This window comes from Andrographis paniculata, unplaced genomic scaffold (genome assembly GCF_009805555.1).
Source record: "Andrographis paniculata isolate CXL003 unplaced genomic scaffold, ASM980555v1 Contig86END, whole genome shotgun sequence".
Taxonomy (NCBI): Eukaryota; Viridiplantae; Streptophyta; class Magnoliopsida; order Lamiales; family Acanthaceae; genus Andrographis; species Andrographis paniculata.
Window position 1 is genome coordinate 2,120,965 of NW_026137624.1, and position 9,355 is coordinate 2,130,319.

At 26.1% G+C, this 9,355-nt stretch overlaps 1 long non-coding RNA gene across 1 annotated transcript; it reads left to right on the forward strand.

Annotated features, from left to right (window-relative positions):
• Window positions 1-2,824: 2,824 nt before the first annotated feature.
• Window positions 2,825-8,466, forward strand: LOC127242252 (uncharacterized). The gene is made up of 2 exons (XR_007836754.1): window positions 2,825-2,971; window positions 7,946-8,466. It is a non-coding gene; the product is annotated as an uncharacterized LOC127242252 (long non-coding RNA).
• Window positions 8,467-9,355: the final 889 nt, after the last annotated feature.

Consider the following 9,355-nt stretch of genomic DNA (forward strand, 5'->3'; position numbering starts at 1 on the left):
TTATTATTAAATTTTAAAATTAAATTTTAACTTTTATTTTATATTTTTTTTCTTCTTCATAGTTATCCTATTTAATTTTAAAATTAAATCTAAATTTCTAATCATATATAAATGTTTTTTATTTCTTTCTAATCGTCTACACTTCTTTACCTTACACCCTATCGCATTGCCCCCAGCAACTCGATCAAACTTGTCTCACCTTTTTTCTCTTATATCTTTCACCCTCCTTCAGTCCTTCTTGCTTTTCGAACTTGCAGACAAACCGTCTTTTATCTTCTTTTCTCAAATTGATATTGTCCAGACGGTCACATTCAACCTCTTGTTCAATCAATGTCAATCAGTAATATTATTAAAAATACATTTTAATCATGTATTTGTAGGGTTTATAATTTATTTTCATTCAGGGCCTAAAAAAAATCCAAGACGGCCCTGCTCGTTATAAGCCACAACAATATTAGTTTTGTCATGGCCAACCATTGCTAAGGTTAGATCTCGAACCTAGTCAGTGGAACCAAATTGAGCAAAGTATTGGTGTCTCGAAAGACGGTTTGTCTGCGGTATGCCACACGCAATTATTTGTATGCGGTATGCCACTTGCAATTTGCAGTGTTCCTATTTTTGTAAGAATCTTGTATTGTGGATGTTCTCAAAATTTTTAATTTTGTTCATCTCATTAATTAATTCATATGCTTATCATAATACACTATTCTGTATTACAATAAATCAATATAATACTTCCTCCGTCACTTAGAAAATATACATATTTCTATTTTGGGACATCCAATTACAAAATAATTATTTCATTAAATATCTCATTTTTTTCCCATAAATACGCTTACTTTACGTAAAAAGTAAGGACAAAAATATCATTAAACTATTTTTAACTACGCACTATAATTAAAATACTATTATTTCTTAAATTTTGCGTCAAAAGTAAATGTTTACTTTATAACCAGACGAATGAGAGTAATATAGTTATTAAAACTTGCGTGTAGCTTAAATGAGCGCGCGTACACACATATATATATCTATATTACTAAGGGTGTGTTTGTTTGGCGGATTCTTAGGATTTCTATTATTTAGTAAAGAATTTTTCCTCAAAAATATCAAATCAAACACTTATTTTTTTATTTTTTATATTATATTAAAAATTAATTTTACATTCAAAATATCACATCAATTCCTATTTATATAACATCGTATAATTATTCAAATTCAAAATTTTTATTATTCAAATCTCAATTCAAAATTCAAACTCCCAAATAAACACAAAAATTCGTCAAATTTTGGAAGAATCATAGAGGGATTAAGGTGACTGGAAATGACAGTTGAAGTGATAGATCCAGCCTGAAATTTATGAAACGAAGCCAAAATGCCAGAGGGAGATGACCCATGAATATCAAAGCCGAATGGAATCAGCCCAATGGAGGAAATAATGGACATTATGTTGGGATTGAAAAACTATGGTGGAGGAAGAGCCCAATTGAGAGGAGAGATCTAAATCGATAGAGCCCAAAAGATGTGGTGTCGGCCCAGGAAGAATTTTGAGAGTCCATTTTATATGAAAAATCAACAATTGGTGAAATTTATGAAGATAAGTTGTGGCTGCAAAATTTAAGATATAAATGAAGCTTCAAAGAACAATTATTAGAGGAAGTTGGGAGGTACTAGGTGGTGGATCAATTATGAGTTGAGAGTTTCGACGGTTATGCAATTAATTATTGAGAGTCTTTAATGATAGCAATCAGACACAATAAAGATCCAGTCCTTCTTGAAGCTATATAGCCGAAAATAAGAGACAAAAGAGGATCCCTAACCAACAACACAACATTTTATCTTTTGTCTTTAATTTTTTTTCGAATTTTATTTTCCATATATTTTACGTTTTCTTCCAATTTCATTTCAATTATGCATGTACTTTTCATCTTTTTCCCGATTCATTTCCTTCGGCGAATTTTTTGTTAGATTTTTTTTTTTCGCAGATACGAAATATTTTTTCTAGGGGTGCCATAAGGGACCTCTAATCTATTTTTTGATCGATTTTTTTTTTTTTTAAGCCGTTGCAAAGTAAAATATCCAAATTTTCTAATACAACAATATCGTGGATGAAGACAATAAGTTTAATGAAGAATAGTAAAACTCTTGAAAATGTGTATAAATAGGACTTAAATATCATTTGAAAAAAAAAAAAAAACACACAAAAAAGAAAAATAAAAAGAAAAAATTAAAGAAAATTTCTCCACTAGAATACATGTGGGGATCGAGGATTAGTTGGTAATGAAGTATATATCGATAACATACTTGCGATATAATTACACGTCATTCACATTTTTTTTCTTTAACTCTGGAATACATTTCATACTTAGTTATGGTCATGGAGCAAATTCCCTTCTAGCAGTCAAAAGGAAAATAAATAATCCCATAAAGGATGACGTAGTGGCGTGGAGTAGACTTATGATCGTGAGATTATGAGTTCAAATCTCCTATGCCTCCAGGTCATCTTGTCACACATGGTTCGCCTAATGTACCTTGCTTTGTCGGATTTGGTTTGCAAGGTATTAGACTTGATTGAAATTTACCCAGTGTGCACTTTCGGATAGCGGCTGCGGTACCTACGTCATAAAATAATAATAATAATAATAATAAATAAATAAATATTTCTGGAGACAAATTAAACGCGCATTTATGGCATGCCTTGAATTTTTATTTTTGAATTAAACACGCATTAATGACATGCCTTGAATTTTTTTTTTTATTTTTGAATTTTCTATTTGAATACTATTTATGCAATACGTGGGAAATGTTGACTGCATTGCATGCCTTTATCTCTCTCTATATATATGGAGGAGTATATAAGATGAATTTTAATATGAGATGGGGTGGTCTACGCTAAAGGTTCTGTTGATAGCCATACACATGGTGGGATTATTGCTTTTGTTTCACCCAACAAGTATTGACGCAGCATCAGCTGGTACAACCCTCTTTCTCTGCTTAATTTTATTCATATAGCTACAACCAGTGCAAAATAATATGTATATATATATATATGCGCGCGTGTAAAATATCATTTGCTTTTTGCATTTTTGAATATTAGTATTATATTGAATTGTAGTGAAAAAAGACAAAAATACCCCTATTAGTATAGTGGAATATAAAAGTAATAGTATTTGTGTAATATATTGTAAGTTGAAAGGGTATTTATTATATTAGGTAGGTAGTCCAGTTACTAAATTAGGAAATGATAACCTTGGGACGGACGAAAATAAAAAATGGCAATTTTTCAATGAGATGGGGGAGTACTTTGTTTCGAAACTTTCGAACCTATTTTAATTAGTCTAAAAAATTTTCGAACCTATCGAATCATTTAAATTCACCCGTCATTATAAATTAATTAATTTGAATTTTGATTTTAATTAATTAATTGTGAATTTGATTTTATGTAGATATATATATTTATTATTTATATAGTGTGTAAAAATATAGAAATATTAATTGATTAAATTGTTACAGTATCAGAATAATTAAAATAATAAATTTAATAAGTAATTAAAATAAAATTATAAAAATATAAATAAAGTTTAAAAAAAAATTGATGTATTTCAATGAGGTAGTTTAAATTAAATACTCCTTCCCCTCTTTTCCACATATGATGATCCGTTTCGTTATAGATAAAATTACTTAAATAGTGTAGATTAGTAAATTATTTTAATCCTGGGTATTAATACGAAACCGACTCTGAAGCTAATTAGCATGTGTTTTGATTGAAATGTATAGAGACAGTAAATTGTATTACATAATATATATATTAAAATATTTCATATGATTCTTATTTTTGTGACAAAAAAAATAAAAGGGATTTTATGTTTTTGGTTAAACCAATAATAATAAATTATGAATTAAAATTTATATAGATTATTTTCTACATTTATCTTAAAACACATGTATTATGTGTATGTTTAATTTTTGTTTAAATTTGAATTTTTATTTAAATAATAATATCTTAGTATGATGTTTTACGAAAAAAAAAAAAAAAAAAATCGTCTAAACTCAGTATTTTTTTTTTACCATTTTTGTACGTTTAATTTCAAAATATCTCTTTTCTACTTTATTAGAAGCAGTTATACAGTAATATCAAAATATCCTTAATTTTTACTTAAATTACATATTGTTACACGCACAAATACTTTATACATAAAGTCAAAGAACAAAAATGTCAAAACTTCTTACAAACCTTCACCTGACAAGAAAAAAATACTATTATTCTTAATTAACTATAACTCCAAAGGACTCATTTGAAGTGAAATAAATGAAGTACTCCCTCCGTCCTGGTCAAGATGACGCCTTTGCTTAAGGATACAGTATTTTAGGTAATGTAAATCAGTAAGTTATTAATAATAAGTTATGATATTATTTTATTATTTTTATATGATTAGTATTGTTGGCATTTTAAATATTTTTAGCATTATATATCAATAAAATATATACAATATGAATATCATTTTGTAGAGAATAAAATTTTATATAATACAAATAAATAAAAATAATAATTTATTTATTTATAATGAACTTAAAACTAATTTTATTAAAAATAAGAAATTTTAAATATAAATAAAAATATTTATTTATTGAGGAGAGAGATAGAAATAAAGGGATTTTGAGTGGATCCTATGTGTAAGAGGTTAGAAATTAAATTAAATTAATTTATATTTGTTAAATATGTTTAAGACGAATAAATTTACTAACAATAGAAATGGGTCATCTTTAATGAGACGGATAAAAAAGAAAAATTGGTCATCTGTCGCGAAACGGAAGGAGTATATTTTTATCAAAGCTGTACATATTATATAATATTGATTTTAGTTTCAAACCAAAACTAAACAAATACATACATATAGTTTTACCATACCATTTGAAAAAAAAATTAGAGTAAATTGCACAATATCTCATTGCATTTTAGTAATAATGTTTGTGTTTTTTGTTTTTTTTTTTTTTTTTTTTTTTGCAATTTTGTTTTTTCTAAATTTTGCTAGTTGGACTTTGTATTTTAAAAAAAAACATATATTTTTTCTTACAAAATATTCAATCAAATATTATTTTAATACCGAACCTAAACCAATTTTCCCCAAAGTCACCAAAAAAAAACACATCCCTTGTGTTTATTTATTACGTGAAATCTTTATTATATTAATTTAAAATGTGCGACAAAACACTCCCTTCGTCTAAAGCTGATACTTGGTTGTAAATATACACCTAAGTACGTAAGTTTTATATAAATAAAAACAGTAAAATATTTTCAATAATCTTATTTGAATAAAATAAATATATATATATATAATTGATCAATTCTTTATTATATATACATATGTATTTTGTAGAAGTTAGATTAATAAATTTTAGTTTATTAAACAAATACTATTTAAAATATTTTATTATTTTTATTTGTATGAAACATATAAAATTAAATGTGCATTTATAATAAAATATTAGCTTTGGATAAAAAAAAATACCTTTACATATAATTTAATATAACATAGTGAAACTTCACGAAATAAGTGTTTCGTTCATTTTTTTGTAAAACACACATGTATTAATTTACTTGGACTTCAGCCTATTTATATGTGTGTGCTCAAAGTGTATGTGTAAAGAAATTGAAAATTTAATTATATAGGCCTAGTCAATTATTACTTTTATTAATATTATTTTGCTATCAAGATTTCATATGATTTTTTTATTGGGTTCAATTACTCATTATGTTAGTCATAATTACTTATGTAATATCGCACGTTTGAAATTAATATATATGGATTTGGATTTGGATTTGGTGATGGGATTTGAATAGTAAAAATTTTGAATTTGAATAGTTGTATGATGTGATATTTTGAATGTAAAATTAATTTTTAGTAATATATAAAAAAAAAATGAAAAATATATGTTTGATTGAATTTTTTTTGGAGAAAAAATGAGATGAATAGTGTATTTAAAATCTAATCCCCAAACAAACGCAGGTAAAAAGATAATCATTTCCTTGTATGTGTACTTATATACTAGCGACATATTAATTTTAGTGAGGATTACATTGATAATTAAGGTAAAATTGTATATTAACACATTTTAATTACTTCAAAGTTACATAGATATTATTATGGTAGATAATCGATACATATTTGGAAAAACCAAAAGAAGGGCTTTTAACAATTATATTCATTCTACTAAGCATATTTACTTGCGTTCTCAGAAATTTATGGTTATTTAAATTTGAGTTTTGTGTGTGTATATATATATATATAATATATATCAGTTCGATTATGATGTTGATTGATGATTTATCAGAATCATATTGATTATCCCCAAAACACGTGAAAATACAATAAATAATATATGAAAATATATCAGATAATTCTACTTTATATGTATGTTAGTATTGTCTAGTATATACTATTGTGATTATATGCAATCAATACTATTGGGCTCCGTAAATGGAATAATGTACCATATTATTCTAATTTTCGAGTAGCACCATGCATTACTCCATTTTTTAAGTTGTATTCTATTGTAATTTTGTAACTTTTTTAGTGTATAGTGTAATGGTAATTTTTAAAAAATAATATATAATTTTATTTTTTAGAAAATAATGTTAATATAAAGATTTTATAATCTTTCATTTTTCATCGGATGTTATTTTTAATTCTTGAAGGATTTGATTGTGTCATTTCTATCTTATCAAGATCTTTATATTATTTCCGTTTTCGGAAGATAATAATTTATATGCTTCCTTTATTGACAAAATTAATTTATTTTGCTGTCAAATTTATTATGGCTCTATTTATGCACGTAATATTTGTACGATATATTTCATTTTGAATAAATTTTTTGCATTAATGGTTGATATTTATTGTACAAAAATTAATATATCTGCATAATTAAATATCACACATTTATTATACCAGAATTTTATTTTATTCTAATATATATGATATTTAATTTAATTTAGACATTTAATTTTTAATACTTACACCTGTGACCTAGCCGTGCTCAATAAATCCGTTCTCCATTTCTGCTCGTGGAGGTAGCCAACACGTTGTTGGTGAACCACGTAAAAATCTGTGTTTTCTTTATGTTTTCTGTTTTTTATTCGATCATTAACCCTAATCCGTCACAATAATCTACTTCATCAATTAGTCATAAAACTCTTTTGTTTGTGGGTTTAGATTTTTTAATAGTAAACAATTGAATTTGACTAGTTGTTTGATGTGATATAAATAGATATTGATATGATATTTTGAATGTAAATAGATTTGTAGTATAATATATATATAAAAAAAGAAAAGTAATTGTTTGATTTGATATTTTTATAGAAAAAAAATTTGAATAATAAAAATTTTATGATAAATACAAAGAACACGACTTTATAGTTGTTTGGTTTTGGTTTCAAATAAAAATTATTAATATTTTGTAAGCATGACTTTCAAATAAATTATATTAAAATATTATTTAAATAAAAAATTATATAAAATATTCAAACTCAAACCAAAATCAAACAAAGATATGTGTTAAGTCGCAGGTTTTTGCATTTGAATTTTGAATTGTACAATTCTGAATTGAATATAATATAATATAAATAAGTATTTATGTCATATATATATATATTTAAAATGTAATATAAAAAAAATATTTTTCTGATTTAATATTTTTTTTAAAAAAAATGATAAATAGTAAATATCATATAAAATACCTACTAATATTCACAAACTAAAATGAACTTGTGTATTTAAAAGAAAAAAAATGTATTGAAAGACTAACAATACAACAATAATAAGATTATAATTTTAGTATATTTTAAATGTGAAGTAAAATTTTAAAACCACGTTCTCCCTCTTAAATTATAGTTATGTTCACGATCATATACACATGATATGTATATTAGTAACTTGTAATTTTTTATCAGATTGCCAGCCTATTGATAAATTAGTGACAACGAGTAACTTTATGCTAAGGCCACCAAATCCAGCGCCGCCGCCACCTCAACCCGGACGACCAAATTGCCCTTGAAGATCAAAGACAATATAAATGGATCTTATTGCATTCTTTCTATCATGTCATTTGGTTTTAAGTAAGTTATACACATATATATACTAGAGCTCGTTCGCGCTTTGCTACATCGGCTTAGTGGTTGAGGAAGCAAATATTATATAGTAGTATTGAGAGTGTCTTATATTGAGAAGAAGTACAATTGAAGAAATAAAATGTGGTACATATGATTGTATATTGAGTGAAGCAGTGTAATGTATTGTTTGTGTGTAGTATTTATTGTTTAAGGTGTTGTGATGGAACGTTGAAAATGATAGGCATATTTGAATTATTGTGTTATTAGACGTCTTATATTAAGTGATTTGTTCTAGCATTGCTTTTTTTGTAAAATTTGTATTAGTTGTATAGAAAATGTTGAAATCAACAGAGGTTATGGGAGTTTGTTGTATTGGAAATTGTGTGAGTATTAGAAAATGTTAACACCGATTCTTGAGAGTGGTCATTTTATTTGAGTGAGTAATAGTTTTGAATCGGTTAATAAAGTTCTTAAAAAGTAAAGTACTAAGTTGAGTTTGATTCGTATTTTCTGAATAGGGATGAAGTTTGGGGTCATGATGGAAAATATTAATTTACATAAGTTTGATAAAGAGACAACTTAAATTTAATGAGCCATTTATGATTAAGTGAATAACATGTTTAAATCAGTCAACAAATATGTGCAAAAAGTAAACTAGGCAGTTGATTGGTAAATGGTTTGACCGAATAGGAGTGAGGTTTGTGATCATTATGAAAATTTTAACTCACATAACCTTTATTTAAAAAAATTATATTTATTTAAATGTAATAAGTCATTAACGTAAAAAATTAAAAGAATCTTTTACTAGTTGACGATTGTGGGCAAGGCAACCTGAAGTGTAAGCGAATAAATGAAGAAACAAATATATGAGGATGAAATTCAAAACCTTTTTAATACAGTAAATTGAAATCAATCGTTGTTAGAGAAGTTGTTGGCATGTACAAAAATCCAAAACTCTTTTTGTATCTATTTTTGGCATATGGGCAAGTGTTCAGGTTGTTGTTGCAGCTGTTTGTTAACACCATTTTTGAAAATCTGCACAATGACAGAAAGTTGACCAAGTCAGCCACTTTGGATGTATTACGTCTCTCACACTCGATGGAATGAGACAAATGTATATGTGTTGGACAAAGGATATGCATGAGAGGTTATATGGATTGTCCCATCGTATTGCATGACATTTATTTCCTTGTACGCACTGCCCCAAAGTTGACACACAGTCAACTTTGTCTCATATGTGCAGTATATATA